Source organism: Triturus cristatus, chromosome 3_2, assembly GCF_964204655.1.
Source record: "Triturus cristatus chromosome 3_2, aTriCri1.1, whole genome shotgun sequence".
Lineage (NCBI taxonomy): Eukaryota > Metazoa > Chordata > Amphibia > Caudata > Salamandridae > Triturus > Triturus cristatus.
Window position 1 is genome coordinate 1167608404 of NC_140584.1, and position 23404 is coordinate 1167631807.

At 45.2% G+C, this 23404-nt stretch overlaps 1 long non-coding RNA gene across 2 annotated transcripts in view; it reads left to right on the forward strand.

The window, feature by feature from the left end:
- LOC146859362 (uncharacterized) overlaps positions 1 to 22769 on the forward strand; it is a 46282-nt gene extending 23513 nt beyond the window's left edge. For both annotated transcript variants that reach the window (XR_014980094.1, XR_014980093.1), the window contains exons 2-3: positions 7979 to 8070; positions 22636 to 22769. This is a non-coding gene — a long non-coding RNA (uncharacterized LOC146859362). The remainder of the gene's footprint in view (positions 1 to 7978; positions 8071 to 22635) is intronic.
- The last annotated feature ends 635 nt before the right edge of the window (positions 22770 to 23404 follow it).

The window sequence follows — 23404 nt, forward strand, 5'->3', positions numbered from 1 at the left end:
TTTTTTACACTCAGCTTCAAGGCTGATGGGAAGATTGATAGGATCCTTTTCCACTTCATCTAAGCCAAAACGCTCCTTCATCAAAAATTCAAAACTTTTCACCGAACTTTCCAAATTGGAAGACTCAGGATTACTTGCATCTGAGAGCTATAACATAGCCATGGATTCCGCTCAAGCACCACCAGGGAAATCCAATGTGAAATGCCTGAAAAAAGACCCCCCTTCACCACCTAAACCAGCCTCACCCGTTTTCAATGGAGTTGCTATTACAAGAAATAAGAGCACTTAGACCCTTTGTTGAGGAAACTAATACTAAACTGCAGCTCCTCTCAGATAGCTGGTCTTAACTTGATCCAAGGTTTACAGTAGTAGAGCAAAATGTCTCCTCAATTAAGGACACCACTAAGAGCAATACTCACCTTCAATCTCAAGTGTCAGTCCTTCAAAAGCAGGTCGAAGACCTCAAATACCGCAATAGGAGAAACAATGTACGTATTTATGGTTTGGTGGAAGGGGCTGAAGGTACGAACTCTCTCACCTTCTTTAAATCCTTGCTTCCCAAAATTCTTCATATGCCAGAGGACACTGTGTTTAACATACAACAAGCACATAGCTTGGGCCGCCCCCCTTCAAACGCTTCACCTTTGCTGCTACCAAGAGGAGTCATTCTTTACTTCCTAGAATATTGTCATGATCCTCGCGAGCCATGTGGCTTCCAGACAGCAGATCGGCGCCACCCGGGGGTATCTAACCGCGCGGCAAAGGAGCGCACTCCTAAGGCCGACTACAAGTCCCAGAAGACCTCGGGACATCCAACGGCGGAGCACCGGAAGCGGGGTCGGTCACATGACCGCAGCTATAAGACCATCCCCCTCTGGAGAAATGGCGCTTGACAATCCGAGGAGGTTCCCTGAAGACAGCGCTTAGCGGATGGTATTCCCCGCTGGAGGACGAGCGCTCGCTTACCATTGCAGCATCGTGACTTCCCTGTCCAGTACCCGTTGTTACGCCGCTCCTGAAGTCTCCCTGGTTCCCGTTCTTGCCTGAGGTACCTAGAGCCGGTATCAGGTAGGACACTCCGTTGGGAGGAGCAGGAGCACCCGTTTGCATAATCATCTGCTAGGCAGTGACGTAACTGCCGTAGCCCAGAGTCTTTCCCGAGGAATTCCCGATTTCCGTCTCCTTCGTCTGCGTCCTGCGCGAACAGCGCGAGGAGGCGTGGAAGCCCTGCCGCTTACTTCGACAATTGTTGACAGAGAGAGAACACCATATTGTTTAGATAGGCATTGCTGGATACTGCCACGGTAGTGAGGTTAACTACCGCGTGGGTATCAACAGAACGAACTGGTTCTGCACAAGCCATACCCTATCTACCGTTTCCAAGACCGTGATGCCAACGGTCTCCCTGACTGGGGAATCGAAGTTAGCGCCCACAGTAGGTGAGTGGTGGCCCTTGAGAGGGGAGCAGGGAGGTAGGAGGTAAGTGGTACTTCCGTGCCTAATGCTGTGCCTTGTCTGTCTCCCCCTTCCTGCAGCTTACTAGAGCACTACCCGTCAGACCATCCGGTTCCGAGACAAGCGGACCCGATCCTTCCCTTCATTCGTTCCTCTCTTCTTCCCCCTAAGTGCCTCTACCACGCGTTGGTTGTTTTGGTTCGCCAGCGTGGGGTTGCACCAGTGGGAAGGGAGAACTATTCGACACGCCATCGTTCCTGCCGATCGATCCGCAGGTTAGTAGGAGCCTAGAGTATACGGCTACTGCCGGCCTGACAGATTGTCAAGCCCACGTATACCTTTCGGCCTGAACGATGGACTCCAATGTCGTGTTGACCTCCCTGTTGGAAAGCATTACGGCTTTACAACAGGAAGTGCACGATTCTAGGTTAGAGAACCAGGATATGAAAAGAGAAATGAGTACCTTGCGTAGGGAGGTTGCAGGCATTACAAGACAAGGCCCTAGCAAGAGTACATATATAAAGGATTGGACCCTTCCCCCGCCTGCGACACGCACAACCCCGGTAATGGGGGGTGGTGCTACTGGTACAGGGTCCTTTACTCCTTCGGGCACGCCCCAACCTCCACAGGATTCTGCTCCGACAGTACATGTCATCCAGACTCATGGTATACCACTAGCTCCCCCCGAAAGGTTCTTTGGGGACCCAAAGAAATTTGAGACCTTTCTCAACCAATGCCGGCTGCACTTCCTTTGCAAACCAGCGATCTTCCAAGAACATACCGCCAAGACTTCCTTTATGATGTCGTACATGGGGGGCAATGCAGCCAGCTGGACTATTCCGTTGATGGACAGAAACGACCCGGTGCTGCACAACTTCCACGATTTTTGTACCGCACTAAGAAGATTGTTCGACCGCAAGTCGCACATGCTATCCTTGGATCGGGAATTGCTCACTCTGAGACAAGGCACGCAGGACCTGCTATCGTATATCACGACCTTTAATCGATTGGTGGTGGAAACCGACTGGCCTACCGAGAAACGCTCCACCCTCTTTTACCAAGGTCTTCGAGGTGAGCTGAAAGACGTGTTATCGCAAGTGGTTCAGCTGCCTCCCACTTGTGAGGAGCTGATTGATCTCGCGGTGCAATTGGAACATCGCCTACAAGAACGGAAGACGGATAAAGGCCGAGGTGAGAACCGCTTCCCGTTGCCCAGAATGCGATCGCTCCCCGAAGACCGTCAGAAGACCATAGATCTCAGCGAACCTATGCAGATCGGGGGAGTGCGAGGTCCTCTTACCCCCGAAGAACGGGAAAAAAGAAGACAACAGAAGCTGTGTCTTTACTGTGGGAAAAGCGGGCATTTTATCAGGGAATGTCGCGCGAGAGCCAAGGCCCCGGAAAGAACCGGTCCCCCACAGGTCCCTGCAGCGATCTTCTCACAGGAGTCGGAAAACTAGAAAGCCCAAGACAGGAAGGGATCACTGCCATGGGTACCGATTCGTCACGGATCCCCCTTGCACTCGCTAACACTATGCAACCCGCCGTAGCACACATCAATGTGTGTGTAACCTTATGGATCACTGAAAACAGCCTGCTAGAGGTGGCGTCCTTGTTGGATTCGGGCGCCACCGGAAATTTTATGGATCTCCAGTATGCTCGACGGTTTGGGGTGCCATACGAAAAGAAGATGATACCCGAAATAGTGAAGGCTGTAGATGGGAAGACCTTAACCTCCGGACCGGTTAGGTATCACACCGTTCCCCTCACAATGAGGGTGGGGGAAGAACACTACGAAGTCCTGCAGTTTGACCTGATAGACGCGCCTCAATTCCGTTTGATCCTAGGCATGCCGTGGCTAACGCTACATGACCCGGTAGTACGATGGGCAGAACGTACGGTGTCACTGACCTCTGAGTATTGCAAAACGCACTGTACTCGGCACGTCTTGCAGGACAATGGTTCCAGAACACAAGCCAGTTTCCTCGCCGAAGGTCGGGAAGAAGCTGAGTATTGCTGCGCTGTATCCTTACCCAACGAATACCTGCAATACCAACCGGTGTTCGACAAACAAACAGCGGCCACATTACCTCCCCACCGAACATTTGATTGTCGGATCGATCTACACCCTGGAGCGGACATTCCCTGCAGTCGTGTATACGCTCTAACAGAACCAGAGACCCGTTACCTCAAGAAATATCTGGAAGAGAACCTGGAATCAGGATTCATCCGCCCTTCCTCGTCGCCGGCCTCGTCGCCCCTCTTTTTCATCGCCAAGAAGGACTGCGATGAGTTACGAGCCTGCATCGATTACCGCGCCATCAACAAGATAACCATCAAGAACCGGTACCCTCTCCCTTTGATTCCCGTATTGCTAGACAAGCTCAAAGGGGCCCGAATATACACCAAGCTTGACCTTCGAGGTGCATACCATTTGGTTCGCGTGAAATCTGGGGACGAATGGAAGACGGCGTTCCGAACGAAGTTCGGTCTCTACGAGTACCAAGTAATGCCATTCGGGCTATGCAACGCCCCAGCAGCATTTCAGTTCTTCATGGATGAAGTTCTCCGAGGTCTGCTGGAGGTGTGTTGTATAGTCTACATAGATGATATACTCATCTATTCGTCCACCTTACAGGAGCACATCACCCATGTGCAGGAAGTGTTGACACGTCTTCAACGACATTCGTTGTATGCCAAGTTAGAGAAATGCTTATTTCATGTACAGGAAGTTGCCTTCCTAGGGTACATCATTAATGCACAAGGGTTTCAAATGGATACCGCCAAAGTAGATGCAATCACTTCCTGGAAGGCCCCAAGCCACGTTAAGGCGGTACAACGATTCCTGGGGTTCGCCAATTACTATAGGCGTTTCATAAAGGATTTCTCGAAGGTAATCCACCCCATCTCTCGTCTACTAAGAAAAAATACTCCTTTCGTCTGGGATCAAGAGGCGGAAAGGTCTTTTCAGGAACTAAAACGGCGGTTCACAACAGCTCCCATTTTGTTACACCCAAATACTGACCTGCCGTTCGTGGTGGAGACGGATGCGTCTCAATACGCCATAGGAGGAGTGCTATCACAACGGCACCAACAAACGGGGCAACTCCATCCGGTGGCGTTTTATTCCAAGAAACTCTCCCCGAGTGAGGTGAACTACTCCATTACGGACAAGGAACTACTAGCCATTAAACGGGCGTGCGAAGAGTGGAGGCACTATCTGCTAGGGGCAAGCCATACTGTTGAGATGTACACTGACCATAGAAACCTTTTATTCCTGAAATCGGCCAGAGCCCTCACACCACGTCAGTTACGCTGGTCCCTATTCTTCTCTGATTATGACTTTCTCATCAAATACAGACCTGGACCCCAGAACGGCAAGGCCGACGCCTTATCCCGTATGGAAAAAACCATACCCCCTGAAGAGAGCCTACCCTCCGATTCACCGTCGATCCTGCCCAGCAAGGCGTTTGCTCATCAAGTGCATGCTCTCACCTCGTCGGACGAATACCTTGAGACTGTAAAGGCGTCCTTAACTGACGTCAACATTTCAGCCTGGATACAAATCGACCCAGCCCACAGAACAAAAAGAGGGGACTTCCTGTTCCAGAACGATGCCTTATTTCTCCCGCAGAAAGCACAACAACAGCAAGCGATTGCCTGGGTTCATGATTCCGCGCTAGGAGGCCATATGGGGGAATACAAAACCATAGCAGGACTTGAAAGATCCTTCTGGTGGCCCACATTACGAACAGATGCCAAAGAATATCTGAAGAATTGTGCCATCTGTGCGCAGAGTAAGGTCAGCCATTCGAAACCAGCGGGGCTGTTGCGTCCCATACCCATTCCACCAGCCCCATGGCATACAGTATCGATGGATTTCATCGTGGAGATGCCACCCTGTGAAGGTTACACCACCGTGCTAGTAATTGTAGATCACTTAACAAAGATGGGCCACTTCGTCCCTCTCAAAAGACTACCCACGGCGGGCGAACTGGCTCTGGTATTCCTACAACATGTGGTGAGAGCGCACGGACTACCAAAGGTGCTTATCACAGACCGAGGATCCCAGTTTACCTCACGCTTTTGGAGAAAACTATGTGACACTATGAACATTGATGCCCGTCTATCCACAAGTTACCATCCCCAGACGGATGGCAAAACAGAACGTCTGAACCAGACGTTAGAACAGTACCTGCGCTGCTTTACCCTCCAAAACACCATGGAGTGGTACCCCTTAATATGGTTAGCAGAGTTCGCCTACAATAACGCAGAACACACCACCCTAGGGTGTTCCCCGTTCTTTTGTCTTTATGGTTTCCACCCCGACATTCTTCCATTCGAGTGGCCTGTAGTCTCTACACACCCTACAATCCAAGAACACCATACACATCTCCGCACCATTCTCCGAGAAACCAAACTCCATTTAGAGACAGCGCAAAACACACAAAAACTATACGCTGACAAAAAGAGAACGCCAGAACCCGAGTAGGAGACAAAGTATGGTTATCCACCAAGAACTTACATCTAAAGGGGGTGGGTAAATTGGCACCCAAGTACGTAGGGCCATACAGAATAGACCGCGTCCTGAATCCCGTAGCGGTAAGACTAAGCCTTCCTGCCTCCTGGAAAATACATCCTGTTTTCCATGTTTCCCTTCTCCGGCCATGCCCTGCCAACATGAGACTACCTCTGACTCCCCTCCCAGTGGAGGTAGAAGGGCAAGAGGAATACGAAGTCCAGGCCTTATTAGACTCCCGACAAGTGAGGGGAAGAGTGCAATACCTGGTAGAATGGAAAGGGTTTGGGCCGGAAGAACGGACTTGGGAACCAGCAGCTAACTTACATTGTCCACAACTACTCCGACAGTTTCACGCCCAACATCCTGGTAAACCAGGACAACCGCCGAGACGGCGGTCCTTGAGAGGGGGTACTGTCATGATCCTCGCGAGCCATGTGGCTTCCAGACAGCAGATCGGCGCCACCCGGGGGTATCTAACCGCGCGGCAAAGGAGCGCACTCCTAAGGCCGACTACAAGTCCCAGAAGACCTCGGGACATCCAACGGCGGAGCACCGGAAGCGGGGTCGGTCACATGACCGCAGCTATAAGACCATCCCCCTCTGGAGAAATGGCGCTTGACAATCCGAGGAGGTTCCCTGAAGACAGCGCTTAGCGGATGGTATTCCCCGCTGGAGGACGAGCGCTCGCTTACCATTGCAGCATCGTGACTTCCCTGTCCAGTACCCGTTGTTACGCCGCTCCTGAAGTCTCCCTGGTTCCCGTTCTTGCCTGAGGTACCTAGAGCCGGTATCAGGTTGGACACTCCGTTGGGAGGAGCAGGAGCACCCGTTTGCATAATCATCTGCTAGGCAGTGACGTAACTGCCGTAGCCCAGAGTCTTTCCCGAGGAATTCCCGATTTCCGTCTCCTTCGTCTGCGTCCTGCGCGAACAGCGCGAGGAGGCGTGGAAGCCCTGCCGCTTACTTCGACAATTGTTGACAGAGAGAGAACACCATATTGTTTAGATAGGCATTGCTGGATACTGCCACGGTAGTGAGGTTAACTACCGCGTGGGCATCAACAGAACGAACTGGTTCTGCACAAGCCATACCCTATCTACCGTTTCCAAGACCGTGATGCCAACGGTCTCCCTGACTGGGGAATCGAAGTTAGCGCCCACAGTAGGTGAGTGGTGGCCCTTGAGAGGGGAGCAGGGAGGTAGGAGGTAAGTGGTACTTCCGTGCCTAATGCTGTGCCTTGTCTGTCTCCCCCTTCCTGCAGCTTACTAGAGCACTACCCGTCAGACCATCCGGTTCCGAGACAAGCGGACCCGATCCTTCCCTTCATTCGTTCCTCTCTTCTTCCCCCTAAGTGCCTCTACCACGCGTTGGTTGTTTTGGTTCGCCAGCGTGGGGTTGCACCAGTGGGAAGGGAGAACTATTCGACACGCCATCGTTCCTGCCGATCGATCCGCAGGTTAGTAGGAGCCTAGAGTATACGGCTACTGCCGGCCTGACAAATATACTGATCTGTTAAAAGTCTTAGCAGCAGTTAAAGCTACTCAACGGATTTCCTGGTCTGGTGAAACATTGTTTTTCACACAAGATTATGCCAAAGCTACTGCAGCCAGACGCAAAGCCTTCCTCAACTTGAGACCGGATCTTCGCTCAATGGGAGCTAGATACGGTCTTTTTCACCCTTGTCTTTTTAAAGTAACGTATAACAATAGAACAACAACATATGAAGATCCAATACGGCTACAAAGTTTCATTAATTCGCACAAGACTGATCATATGGACTCTTCAGGACCTTCCTCGTTGCATGTTACCTGATTTTCTGAACTTTATATATGAGTTTATATGACGTTCTTCTCACACATATGATGGTCTTTGAACTTACATAGCTTCACAGTTTTTTGTTGTTTTTGTATGTTCTACTTTGTTTCATTCTGTTCTACTCTTCTCCTTTTCATTGTTTAGTTCATAAATTAATGTTCAATATGTTACTCTTCGCTTCCATAGCTTTCTCTACGTTGTGGCGTGATCCTCCCCGCCTTGGGCGTGTTGTCTGTTCCAGGTGGTTCCATCCCTCCCTGCATACATGTTCCTTGTTTGTAAGTATGTTACCTGTTTTGTTTTTTCTTGCTTCTTTTTGCATTCCCTTGTTCTTCTTTTTGGTGTCTGTACTATTTCCGTCTTTTCTTTTCTATTTATCTTCATAATTACCACTGCCTTTACTTACCCAATCTTTCCTATTCCTCATTTCACTCACATTTTGTTGAAGATGTCAACTTACCTAAATATCTTTCCTTCTCGCTTTGGTGGCTTACTTCGACTAATTGTTCCTTCTCTCTTTCTTTATCTTTTGGTTGAATTGACCTCTTATCTGCTACTCTTTTTTCTCCATATTCTTTATTGTTTTTTCATTGAGTTGGATTTTTGCTCAATATTTTTACTAAATCTATTTTTTTGGGGGGGGGTTCTTTTATGCCGTTAAAACTGGTCTCCTGGAACGTTAGGGGATTAAACTCTCCTATCAAAAGACAAAGAGTTTTAACTCATCTAGCTAAAATGGATGCTGATGTTGTTTTTCTTCAAGAAACGCATCTCACAGATGCTGAATCATTAAAAAAAAAAATGGTTGGGTGGGGGAAATGTACTTTTCTCAGGGTGATGGTAAACACAATGGAGTTATGATACTTTGCCACAAATCGCTTCGGGTTAAATTTATATCACAAGACTCTGATGCTGATGGTCGATGACCTAATGTTTAAGTCTCTTTCCTTAACGTCTATGCTCCCACTGGTGGTGACTCCTCCTTTTGGCCCTCATTTGCTAAGCAAATTACTCAATGTGTTGAAGATAATTTTATACTAGCGGGTGATTGTAATCAGATTTTCGACCCAAAGTTTCTTTTATCCCTAACAAGCCCCACAAATCTTTTTTTCATACTATCACTCAACATAAACTCCTAGATGCATGGAGATTATGTAATCCTACTACCAGGGAATATGCTTTTTACTCCCCAGTTCATCACACCCAATCACGAATATATTACTTTTTTGTGTCCCATAATATTTCGCAAGCCCTCATAAACGCAGAAATTGGTCCTATTCTATTATCGCATCATGCTCCTATTTCAATTGACCTTGATATTTTGCCCAGAGTAAATGCTCCTAGAAGATGGCGTTTTAATTATGCTCTTCTTATGGATCCAGTATTTACTTCTTCCTTTACCACCTTTTTCAACGATTATTTTGAGTTAAACCAAAATGAGTCCCTGTCATTTTCAACTATCTGTTATGCCTTTAAGGCCTCAGCAAAAGATTTGATTATTGGTTTTGTTGCCAAGAAATGGAAAATTGTGCGTAAACAAATTAATGATCTCTTTCAAGATATAAAGAGACTGGAGCACTCGTACTATACTTCTCACTCGAAAGATTGTTTAACAGCTCTCATATACGCTAAACTTCAATTTAACAAGAAATCAACAGATAATGCCTCATTGTACTTATTAAAATCTAGTGCGAAATTCTATGGTGGCAAAAATAAAGAACGGAAAATTTTGGCTAACCACTTGAAGATTCGGCACAACAAACTAAACATTGAGTCTATCTATGATAAACATTCTGTTTTAAAATTTAAAGACACTGAAATAGTGAATGAATTTTCTCTTTTTTACAAGTCATTATATACCTCAGAAACACAATCCACAGAACATTCGTAATCACAATTTTTTTCCAATATTCAAAAACCTCAACACATCCCTCCCGATTTGTCTTCCTTAGATTTGGACTTAACGCAGCAGGAACTCCTAGACGCTCTCCAACACCTTAAAAAAGACAAGGCACCAGGTCCTGACGGTTTCACCGTTGAATTCTTTCTTTATTTTTCCAATTTCTTATTGCCCAAATTGCATCTCCTATTAAATTATTTTCAGTCCATGAATAGCTCTGTTGGCTCTTTTTCAGAAGCACACATTTGCCTCATTCCTAAGGAAGGTAAGGATTCAAAAGACTGTAAAAATTACAGACCCATTTCCCTTGTTAACATTGATTACAACATTTTTTCCAAAGCGCTAGCCCTTCGTTTAGACTATTATAACAGACAACGCACAACTCTTTTTTAATGTTTTATCCAAATCTTCCCATCTACAACAATCCCTTGCAGCAATAGCACTAGATGCGGAGAAAGCGTTGGATAGAGTTGAATGGCCTTACCTATTTTACACCCTTAGATGGTTTGGTTTCGGCCCTAAATTTATCTCCTTAATCTCTCTCCTTTATTCCAACCCTTGCGCTGCTGTTTGCGCTAATGGCTTAATTTCTCAATGTTTTGATTTAGGTAGAGGAGTACATCAAGGATGCCCCTTATTTCCCTTCCTTTTCAGTTTGGCTCTAGAACCATTTCTTTCCAAAATACGTCAAAACCCAAATATACATGGCTTTGAATCACCGGCTCTTCATATCAAACTTGCAGCTTATGCTGATGATATACTGCTTTTTATGTCACGACCAAATGAATCGATTCCTACTTTTTTATCTGAGGTACAATCATTTCTTTAATTTCTGGCAACTAATTAAACAATGATAAATGCAAGATTTTACCTCTGACCAAATACACTTTTAAAGTAGACTTTATCCTCTCTAATTTCAAGTGGAGTTCCAACCACATTAAATACTTGGGATTACATTTCACCCCCTCAATCTCGGACACAGTGGCATTATGTATGAATAACTGTATTCACAAGTGTCACCCGGTAGGTAGGACAAGAAGGGAAGGAGCCAACACAGCGGGTGAATTCTACGTGGGTAGTTTATTACAGCAGTAGTAGTCCAGTGAAACAGTTCATTTAGCTCTGATCCGGGACTGTTCCGTCTCTTGGGTCCCCTCCTCCTTGTTCCCCCGACTTCAGCGTCCCTCTCTCTGGTAGTTCTCACGGGTGGCAGTAGATGCGGAAAGAAACAAAAGAGAACAGGGCTTTAGGCGGACGTTCTGCGCGTCTATTATATGATTGGGAAAGGGAGTGCGGGAAGTACAGAAATCACCATGGACCGCCACCAAGTGTGAGAGCCTAACCGTTTTCCCCCAAGGCGAATTACCCCTAAGCGGTCAGGCCCCTCAACCCCCTCCGTCTGGACAGCCCGTCGGCACTTCACCCGCTTCCCCCTTTGAAGGAGAACAGCCCCCGGATTCTCTTGCGTACCTCTGGTAGCCACACTTCTCCTGAAGTGTGGCTGGGCGATGCACGGTGTACTCGGCCTCCTGGCCCTTCCTCTGTTGCTTCCGCGCTGCTCCCGGGTTCGGTCCCGTCGTCCTTGTTGGGTTCCCGTCGTCTCCGCTCCTCCGGCGTCTGCTTCCACTCTCCTTCGCTGGGTCCAGCTTTCGCGCTGGCGTCTTCCGGGTCGTCCTTCTTCAACGACGTGGAGGACACTGATAGGTCGACAAAGGCCGATGTCACAGGGGCGAACTCCGCCTCCCCCGAGTCCGTATCTTCGTTAAAGGGCCAGTCCCTAGTCTGCAATAAAGATAGAGAGTCACTGTCCCTGTTATCTTCCTGAGCCCCGTCGAACCTGTCACAACAAGATTTCAGAGTTATCCACTAAATGGCATCCTCTTTATTTGTCCTGGTGGGGTCGTCTAGACACTATAAAGATGATGCTTTCCCCCATAGTATTATATACTATTTCTAACATCCCAGTACCTATTTCTGCTAAATCCTTTAAAAAAGTTAATTCCATGCTCTCTTCCTTTCTGTAGAATAATAAAAGATCCCGAATTTTCTATATCAAAATTATCCCGTCCTAAAGCGGAAGGAGGAGTTAACTATGCTAATTTTCCGGCTTATCAAAAAGCAGTCCTTCAACGTCAAGCTTCATTTTGGCTGCTTGACTCCACAGAAGATTGCCGTTTATGGACCTCAATTGAACGCCTATTCTTATTTCCCTTCTCCTTTCAGGAGTATCTCTCCTTTTTACGTAAACCACAATCCCTCTCCACCCCCATAATCAAACTTACTTCCAAGCTTCTGGAATCAACCTCTCGTTTAGCACATGATACTCTAGATTCTTTTCTCAATTCAACAATTTGGCATAATAAAAATCTGCTCATTCATAATAAACCTTTCTATTGGAAGACTTGGAGACAAAAGGGATTAATTTGGATCCATCAATTATTTTCCCAATCAAAATTTCTACACTTAGAGTCAATCATTTAGTTTGCCTGCTTCCTCTAAGCCTAAATATAACCTTCTTAAACAGGCTGTGTTAGATACATACACCCGGTTTACTACTGCACCTGTTAATGTCAACACTACTGACTCATCTATTTACCTACACACTTTGTTACGTACTTTGCCCAAAGCATCCACTATATACAACTACTTACAAGACATCGACATTATTAGACAGAAATCTAAAATAGAGGTTGCTTGGGAACACGATTTTAAAATATCTTGGCCATTGTCTCTCTGGAGTAACATATGGGCTAAGATACAAAAATCTTCCAGAGCAGCAAATACAACGCAAACACTGTTTTTTATTTATTAGACTCTTACTAACTCCGAACACTTTTAAGTAAAAGGTTTTCCACTGAATTAGATACTTGTTGGACATGTTTGTCCTCAAATGCTGATTTGCTCCATATTCTATTTTCTTGCTCATATGTGCACACATTTTGGAAACAAGTTTGGTCTCAAATTAATTTAATTTTTAGCACCAATTTGACTTTTTCCTTCATTCATGTCTTTCGCCTATTTGGAATAATATTGTACCTAATGTCAAAATTATTGATTTGTTATTAGCGGTTGCCTTCCAGCAAATTACTTTAAATTGGAAAGACTTCACTAAAATCTCTTAGCTTTTCCCTGTCGCACCCATCTCAACAAGAAGCTGCCAAACCACCTTGATTCCCCCAAATGTTCCTACGGTTAAATATTTTAATGATGATTATATTCACTCTTTATTGTTTTGCTTTCTTTTTCTCCACTAATTAATCCAATTCATGTAACTTTGATGTAGTAAATTTGTACTGTAAAGACATAGGTATAATATTATATATTGTATATTGACACCTCTATTCTTCTCAATAAAATTCTCTTCTGAACTTAAAAAAAGAAGAGTTGGGTGGATTGGCCAGTCAGCCAAATAATTGGAAGGGGATTGTATTGTAAAAATCTGCAGGTATCTGAGCTTGGTGTATTGCCTGGTCAGAACTGGCTGTAGATTTGACAATGTAGGTACAGCAGCAACTATTGCCCCATTGGGCTATTTCCATAGACCCAGCCCTCCCTGCTCTTCCAGACAGCCAGGAGTGAGAGGGATTCTATTCCCATGAGCAGACAGACTTGATGCCTCTAAGATGCACACCTGCAGTAGATACCTGCCGCAACCAGAATTAGTTGCTAATGATTGATTCCCTCAACCCCGGACCGTGAGAGGGTGCCTGGTATAATGAGAGCTATGGTAGCAGGAAGTAGTTTCAAAGCATTTCCGCTCATTGAAATACATGCTCTCCCACATCGAGTCCTCGATGACTGCAGCTTCCCTACTGACAATATGTTAAAATCTGTCTCAGCTAATGGCTAGCATTCCCCTATTGTTGTCATCCCCAGCATGTCCACTAGTATTGTCTCGTTGTCTAATGTCAAACCTCTCTTTAAAGTTGTTCCTGGAACCTCATAGGCATCAAGAACAAATTGGCTTGCACAGACTGGGGTCATTTTTTGGACTGCTTTGACATATGTATGTTCCAGTAAACTTGGGCTGTGATCCCAGAATTTCGGTCTGGGTTTGCTAGTTTTGACCGACCTGCCTTTTTCTCTGGTAAAGGCTGGCCATCGGGGTGCCTTGCAACATGGATCAAAACCACCTTGGTCTGTACTACTAAAGTAATTGGTTTAGGCTCTCCAGATGTATTCTGTGTAATCTCGCATTTTCCTGTTGGGGTCTCATGATGCTTGTTTAATGTTTATTGCATATATGAAGGTAACAAGTCCAATCTCGCCGCCATTTATATAATTAATGCTTATCTTCAATCTCTTTCGGTTGATTTTTTCAGAATTGTAGCAGGTGATCTCAGTCACATTTTTTAACCCCTTGCATTGCTACCCGCTTATTTAGTGGAGAAGAGGACGAAGAATTGGCTGTCCCTGGGCTTGCTCTTGCAACTGTAAAAGATGGTTTGCTGCTGCCCTGCAATTAAATGCTTTTATGCTTTTACGCTTAACAATGATTTGGAAGCCTGTAATGGGAGAACACTATCAGACAAGGGAGGGAAGGATACTTTTAATCGACAAGGCGGGACCAGCTACATTGATTACATATTGATGGACATTGGGTTATGGCCGTGAGTGGTAGATATGGAGATGATTTCACGGCAAGATAGTGACCATAATGCACTGGCTCTTTCCTTGAGCTCATTGGGCTCTAGTATTCCATCTCATGATTATGAACCATCTGATAGAAGGCTTTTTCTTACCAGCAACCACACTAGGCTCAAATGGAGAGATATTGCTGCCTAATCCTACCATCCAGATACACATATATGAGGTGCTCATCGCTACCCTGGAAGCAGTGTTGGCCTTGGGAGGGAACTTCTTTACAGCTGCCTCTTGGGGGGATCATAATGCCATCCATAATTCCTTGTTTTGCTCCTTAAGGGAGCTTTTTAGGATGGAGTCCAGGTCTCTCCCCAAACGTGCCAAAGCGGCCCATTGGTACACCAAGGCTTGCAGGCTAGCAAGGCGCACCTGGATGGCTGCTATCAAAAGTGAGGTCAGATCTTTAATCCAGGAAGCCAGGGCCTCTTATAAGGCCTCAAAAGTCAAGGCCAACAGGAGTTTGAAAAGGCTAAACGGAATTCACTACTGCAGGCAGTTAAATGGAAAGATCACCACTCTTTTCTGCAGATCTTAGCTGTTAGTCACAGGAAATGCCGCTATTTCATTTAGTGGGGTGTTCGAAGTTGCATCTGTGTCATACCACGTAGGCGACACAGCTGTACTAGCAGAAACGGTAGCGGAAGGTCAGGTTTCCATTGCTCTTTCTTCTTCACAGCTCTGACTAGATAGGCTGATTGTGTTATGAGCCCTATCACTGTGAGTGAAGTTGCTAATGCAATAAATTGGATCACTCTGGGGAAGGCATTTGAACTGGACAAGGTTTTGGGGTATTTGTTGAACGCTGAGAAAGAGATATGGAGCACTTACTTTGCCCTGTATTTTAATAGTATAATGGACGAACTGTCAATGCCCCATAAGTGGGCAGGGGCTGAGATTCCAACTTACAAAAAAGGCTCAAGGTCTCTTCCATCTAATTATCGACCAATCAGTCTCATAGGCAGTTCAGAGAAGCTTTTTTTGCTGACTAGACTTCAAGCTTGGATGGAGGACGTAGACTTGTTGATACAAGCAGGGTTCAGGGTAGGGATGAGCAACACTGACCAAGTGCTCCGATTGCAATTGATATACTGGAAACAGGTCACGCTGGGGGGTGGTCGCCTCTATGTAATTTTCATCGACCTTTGGTCTGCATTTGACATTAACCCAATGGAAGGCCTGTGGAAAGTCATGATGGACCTGGTGTAAGAAAGTGCCCTCTTTTTGCATGGTTGCCCCCACTTTTTGACAAACTGTTGATGTACTTTGACTGAGTGTGCCCTGGGTTCCTGCCAACCAGGTACCCAGGGCCTATCTGCTTTCCTTAAAACTGCATTAATACAAATCTCAATTGGCACTCTTTGGACACATGTCAGTCCCCTGTAAATGGTTCCATAGGAACCAAGGGCGCTGTGACCAGAGAAGACCTCTAAGGTCTGCAGCACTTATTGTGCCACCCTTAGAGGCCCTGTACCTTTACACACACACACACACACACTGCCATTGCAGGCTGCATGTTTTGGTGCAGAACAAAGTGAAGAGTCGACATGGCACACATCCCTGTGTGCCATGCCTACAACCCACTGCCCTGACATAGGTCAGCCACTCCTTTAGCTGGGTGCATTATACCAGTGATGAGGGTACAGGTGCATGAGCCCTGTACCCATACAGTGGCTAAACCAATTATTTGACATTGTATATGCAATACTGCCATTATGCGTATATGGTGTTGGGAGTTTGTCATTACAAACTCCACAGCACCACGCCATAATGATTGTACTGGAAACTAGGAAGTTGGGTATCAGACTTCTCAGCACATTAAACCCACACTAATGCCAGTGTGGGATTTAATGAAAAATGAACTCAGAGGGCATCTTACATATGCCCCCTGAAAAACGACTAGTGTCCTGGCTGAGTGGTTGCACGCCAGCTGCCACCACCAGACATGTTTCTGGACCCCTGGCAGGGGTGTGGAATTTTCCAAATAATCTACTTGTCCAAGGGACAAAATGCCACTGAGATCTACATGTCCTGTAGAATACACTTGTCCCACCTACCCCCGTTCCACATCAAACCTAAGGGCTCCGGCTGACAGAGAAACATTAATATATTTTTGCTTTATTAAAATCAGTAAACCATTGAATGCTGTGCAATAATAATGCTAAAGGAAAACTTGTCAAGCGATATTATCGCGTCCCTGCCCCCCTGCGCCCCCTCCCCTTAACCCTGACGGCAATTCTTTTATTTCTATTCCCCTTTTTTTCCATTTTTTTTGGCTGTGTATTTATTCCCACAAAATACGTACATTTCAAACCATACGTAATGTACTAATTTACCGTCACCCTTGGCTGTGTATTTATTCCCACAAAATACGTACATTTCAAACCATACGTAATGTACTAATTTACCGTCACCCTTGTAAAAACATATGGGTGGGATATAAAAGGTGTCAGCCAGCATGCCTCCTGCCATTTCCCCCTCACTTTTGCAGCTGGCCAGACGTGAGCCCTACGTTCCTTGCGAATCGGTAAGTTGTATCGAAAAATAAACAGCAAAGTTGGGGGCTTCCTTTAATAATAAGAATCGTTTTTTCGCCAAATGTACCCTCTTTGCAACATTAATCAATTGTGTAATGTATATTTGTTGGTGTGTTTACGCAGTTATGGGCTGAAAGTTAATAGCTCACTATTCTATATTAGGACTTTAAGTTATAAATTGCAAGTCACCAACGGATGTCTCTTTTGAAAGCATTAATCCGCAGATCTGTTCCCATCCTAAGGACTCTGTAATCGACTTCGTACATGTTCTTTGCAGCAGGCATATTAACCCTCTGCACTAACTTCACCGAGGTCACAACCTCAACTATACAAAACACGGATCTCTTTCCAGGATGGTAATTCATCACACAAGTTTCCTACACATTTCTGTGAGGCCTGGTAATTGCCGGCGGAAAGAAACGCTGCAGCAGGTGCTTCGAAAGCTTTTAGTGCTGGCTGCGCCGTGTGCGACAATGTTTTTTTGCCCATAAGCCAAAGGAGTGAAAGTGTAGGAGTCACATGTCACCCATACTGGTAGGCAGTAGTTTAAGAGTGCTTGGTGTGGAGAAGCACAAACGCAGAGTCGAAAAAGAAACCACAAAGTTGGGAGCTTCCTTTAATAATAAGAATCGTTTTTTCGCCAAATGTACCCTCTTTGCAACATTAATCAATTTTGTAATGTATATTTGTCGGTGTGTTTACGCAGTTCTGGGCTGAAAGTTAATAGCTCACTATTCTATATTAGGACTTTAAGTTATAAATTGCAAGTCACCAACGGATGTCTCTTTTGAAAGCATTAATCTGCAGATCTGTTTCCATCTGCGGTATGAAGGCTCCGGACACGTGATGTTAAACCCGCGTTGCGATGGCAGCGCGTGAATCTGAATTCGTTGTAATGGGTGTTTCCCCCATGAAGCGGTGGTAGCGCAGCGCGCCTGCTTGCGATACGCTTTTTTGACGTCCTCATCTGAGGCGCCGAGGCGGGCCAGGCCTAGGCTTTTGTACTAATTAATCTACCCACGCACGGTTGCTAAAAATGTAAATAAAAGAAAATCGCAGCACCTCCGTCACAATATCACACAATTCAAGCGGGCAAAACTGCTTATTTTACCTGAATGCTTATTGCAAGCCTCGTGGCGGCCACGGACTACTGCTTGCAGAGGCTGAGTGACGTTTCACTCCCCCAGCCAATAACTGGCAAGAGCCCAGTCATGGGCTGCTAGCCAATCAGATGCCGCCAAAGGCTCTCTGCAAGCTTCGGATTGGCTGTGAGCCCCAGAGTGCCCACAGCCTATTGTTTTAACATGATTAAAACGTGATTAATGTCTACATGTCCGTTGGACATAAATAGACAATAAATCTTCTTGCCCGTCAATATAAACAACATGGTTCGGGCGTCGGGCGATATGATTCCCCCACCCCTGCCCTGGGTCGAGAGCCTGTCACTCTAGGGGACCTAAAACAATGCAAATCCTGGGACGAGGTGCCAAGCCTCCTCCCCCAGGATAGGCCACGAAGGGGAAGCTTCAAAGGTTTGCCGCCTTTGTGAGCTACCCCAGCCATTTGCTGCTTCCAGCAACTGGCCCCCACCTGTTCTGAGCCCCAATTTGGATGGGAGAATCGGCGGGAAAACTAAGTGAGGAAGGAAGGTGTGCCCATCTTTCCCAACCCCACCCCTCAGGTGTGGGAGATGAGGTGAAGCACAGCTCTCAGTCCCCTTCATCTTGCAGATGGGTAGACCCAGCCAACCAGAGTGAGGCATATTCCCCCCTCCCACTGGATGGTGGCATAATATGGGGTGTACCCACCCCAAGGAAGAGACCCATTGGTCCCTTCCTTTACCTACCTGTAACGCCCCTAAATCTAGTATTTAGGGGCAACCCCGAACCTTGCCTCCTCAGACAAGAACCGACCAGAAGAGGAGAAGAAGAAGGACCGAAGAAGCTGTGCTGTAACTAAGAAGAAGAGTACACCCACTGACTTGGTCTCAGCCCTGTCCTCACCTCCAACCTGCTCCAGCAAAATCCTGGTGTGTCCTGCAGCTAGCAGCCCTCAAGAACCCGAAGGACCTGCCCTGCCTTCCAAACCCAAAACTTTGTCTCCTGTGAGCACTGGATTTGCTCACCAACAGACCCAGGCTCCAGCTAAATCTGCGAGTCTGCACCCGACACCCACGGCCCAACACCATGAGGAGGTCTCCCCGACCAGCCTGACCCAAAATCTGGTGATCTCTGACCTGCCTTGACTCTCCAATCAATGCCTGCATTCTCTTTCTGGAGGATCCCCCGACCGCGACCAGAGCTGGTAAGAAGACCTGATGCCTAAAGACACCCATGCACCCGACGTCTCAAGACCTTACGTGGCCCAACCGACGGTGTCCCAGCATCCCCAGGCATCACAACTTACCTCTCCAACCGGTAGTCACCTCCAGAAAATATTTGTCCCCGAGCCTAAAGTCTTTGTTGCGACCAGAGAATCCCCATTGAAATCAACAGGTTACTCAACACCAAAACAGCACCCTTCACCCAGCCGCCGCTGCGGGTGTACTTTGGATGACAACTCCGATACCCCTTTGCCCTGAGCCTAACAGCAGGAGCTTTGCTCCCACAACCTTCTGGCCTGCTCATAAGCAGCCACTAACCGGAGGCCCCCTATCCCCTATTAAATAACATTGGGTCTCAGCACTCCACACCCGGCCGCCCTAGTGCAGCTGAGTATGCTTTGAGAGTGCATCCGTGACCCTGGGGGAACCCTGGTTCTAACCCCAGAATACCAACTCCCACAAATAAGGACGTACATGCAAACCATTAACTTCATTTCCTTCCATAGGATTGCATTGACTGCTTTTCCTTGAAAACATTTCTAAGTGTGGAGTTGGTTTGTATAAAACATTGACAAAACTGCAAATGTACTAGACTTCAATTACTTACCTTTTGTCTAGGACATGTCTCAGTATGATATCTAGACATATCACACTGATTAGCAAAAGTAACTTAAAAAGTAATCTAATACGTAACGTGCACAGACATCTGTAAACTAACTGCAAAGTAATGTCGAACTGTTGACTTACCTGTAATTCAACCAACTGCATTTGAACCTGCCTTCAACTGTAAATCACTGCGTTAGATTTTGCAAAGTATTATTTCACTTACATGCACTAGGCTTGGCTTGGTTCTAGAATTAAAATAGCTAAATAATATTTTTAAACAGACAAATGTTCAGTCTTCGAGTGTGTGACATCATTTCTTGCCTTAATGTGAACAACACATGCTTAACAGTACCCTCTGATAAAGCCTTACTGCCTACCAAATAGAGAGTAAGGTGCTATCTACATTTACCTGTGCCTACCTTTGGGATTCCTCTGGACTCTGTGTACACTATACCTCATTTTGGTATAGTAATATACAGAGCCAGCTTCCTACACCTGGGTGCCCCAAAATATTGCATAGATGTCATTAGTAGGCTTCACATGAACAACTATGCACAGGTCAGATGTGGTTCTCTCGGTGAGTTGACAGACCCCATTCCAATGTCTCGGGGTGTAAGGCAAGGGTGTGTCCTTGCTCTGACCCTCTTTCTAGTATACATTAATCACCTGGTGGCTCAGCTTGAGTTATGTAAGCGTGACGTACCACGTTTGTCCAATAGGAAAGTCCTGGCGCTCCTTTTTGCGGACGACATCTTACCGGTCTCAAAATCTCCAATGGGTATACAAAACTAGTTGGACCAGTTTGGTGTCATCTGCAAGCAGAGAGGGCTGGAGATCAACCTTAATACATCCAAATATATGGTCTTGAACCCCTGCCACTCGACTCAATCACATCCAGTTTTTAAAGGTGTTCTCCTGGAGAGAGTTCGTACATTTGAATACCTAGGATACACTCTCAACAAGCATTTTGTTTGGCCTCCCCAGATACAGAAGTGCACCCTTAGGTTACAGCACTACATCAGAGGCATTTTGAGGGCCTTGCTAGGCTCTGTTTTTCATCCAATAAACCTGGTACTTCAAATGTATAACCTACAAGTCCTGGAGGGTCTTTATATGGCGTTGAACTGTGGGGGCATGAGAATGCAAGTGACATGGAGTTGGTGGAGAACCGTTTCTTACCACTCCTCACTAATCTGCCTGCTAGCACCTTACTCACTCCCCTCTGGTTAGACGTGGGTCATAGATCTTTTGTCCACAGAATTGGACTTAGATCCCTGCTGTATTGGAGGAGGATGTGGTCCTCTGCAGACCTACTGCCCTATTGGATGGGCTTAGTTGACAATTTAAAGCTCCCAAGGGTGGCTAGGATCCCATGGCTGGGCTTTATCAAATGTGACCTATCTGAAGTTGGGTGTGAGAACCTTTGAGTGGATCCAGAGTCTGCATGCAGTGTATCAAAGTTGACTCTCAGGGGGATTTATTGGAAACACGTGGATGGAGACCTCAGAGGTCACGAAGTGTGGGCTATTTGACCTCAGCCTTTCTTGAGTTCAAAGATGCTTTCTCCCGGGAAGGACCCCACTCACTAAAACACTGTACTTTACATTTTGGATCAGGACATTGCCGCTACATTCATTCACTACTAAATTGCATCGTCTCCCCACCGAATTAGATGTGCGTTGCCCATTCTGTCTTGATATTAAAGAATGTGTTGATCATGTTCTTTTTTTTTACCGTATTATCACGCCTATCAAGGAAATGGATTATGATGCTGTGTTGTAATCTGGGGGCCAGGGAGTATAGAACAGGCTCCAGGTTTCTTAGATCTAAGATGGCACAGCCAATTGTATTAGCTGTTTCTCGCGTTCTTCTGCAGATGTGGAGATGTAGGCAGAAAAGGGCAGCTAATTTGTCCATAGACTTTTATGGCATCTTTTGCCAAATGAAGGATTGATGGATAGTAGGAGGGATAGGTGTTGGATTTCTGATTCTGGGTAGCAATTCACCTTTCAATTGTTGGCTTAATACTTTAACTGCTGCTCTATTTGAACTAAAGTTTTTGATTATATGGTGTTCTTGCATGGTCTCTAGGCCAGGAAAAGCTTGGTACACTCTTTCTTTCCTTTCTCTAGGGTTCCCTTGTAGAGCTATACGGATATATATTGCAAATAAATAGTATAAATAATATTTCATGACCTATATAATATTTTTAATGATAAAACAACAATAGAAAGTCTAACAAACTTAATAAAAAAATAAGTGTTAAATTTTAGAACGCATTCATACAATATCTTTAAAAAACATGTTTTTAGAACTCATTCATACCATTTCGTAAAAAACCCTTAACTAGGTTGAAGCAAAATTCACATGAACAACCATTTTAACATGACATTTTTTGTATTCACACATTTTGTTTGCAGTAAAAATATTAAGTTATTCACATGGATGAAATCTCATGTGTTTAGGTGTTTGTATATTTGTTATAATGTTTCTACACACACACAACATAAAAACTTTTAACTTAATTCTGCAGGGGCCGGTGTTGCAGTATAGTTTATTTGTAAATGGTCTTTCTGAATGCCGATGGACACTTGCGTCAATTGTGTCTGTCATATTCTCAAACATAGAAATTGTGACTACACAATATTATTTTACTGGAGGATGCCTGAAGTATCCCTCATTACAGACAGACAAAATACATCAGTGTTGCCAAATTAGTCATTAATTGGTGTACACCTACAGTAACAGAGTTTGTACACTGTGCGTTTTTAGATATATGCTAATATAACTCGCATGTACACATATCCTTACAGCCATTTTATCATTTGTCTTCCAGACTTCAGAACTACAACACTTCCTCAAACTTTGCTAATCAATATTTTAGTGTGGACCACAAAGACCCCAACTTCACGGTGGAAGAACGTGTCATTTTGGTAGAGGGGGCCTTGAAGAGCTATGCCAATGAGATGGTACACCCGCTTCTTCGAAAGGCTCAAAAAGTGACCAATGTGCAGTTGTAACTTTTTCAATAAATATTTTTTTAAATAACTCCAAATAAACAACGCAGCAATGGTGATCCTCATTTTGTATTTATTTCTAACATGAATGTTGCTTGTCATTGGGGAAGCATTTGACAAAATCATGAAATGTTCATAAAATAAAATGTCTGGCCTTATATTGTTTATGTGTTTGTCACATTATATTTTGCATGTGTCATAGAATTAAAAATATCATTAGAGAAATCACTTCTGGTTTTTTATTTAAAACTGATTATATTGGTTTTATTTTTAATAATTAATTAATCTACACAACAAAGTATAGTATTTTTTTTTAATTGAAAAATAATTGTAAAACATTTTCTAAACCATGATTGCGTCATTCAAGGCCATTTTTAATTTACACAAAATATGTAGTTCAATGTGCATGTGCCCTAATACATGGTTGTATTGTTTTGTGAATAATACAAAAAATGTGTTACTAAAACCTAAACATACATTAAACCATGTTGCATGTTTTCTTCTATTTTAATTACAGTTATCCGGATCAAGCTAATAATTTGTTAGGATCAAAGAATCCAATAGTTACTGCCATTTTAACGTTGACCA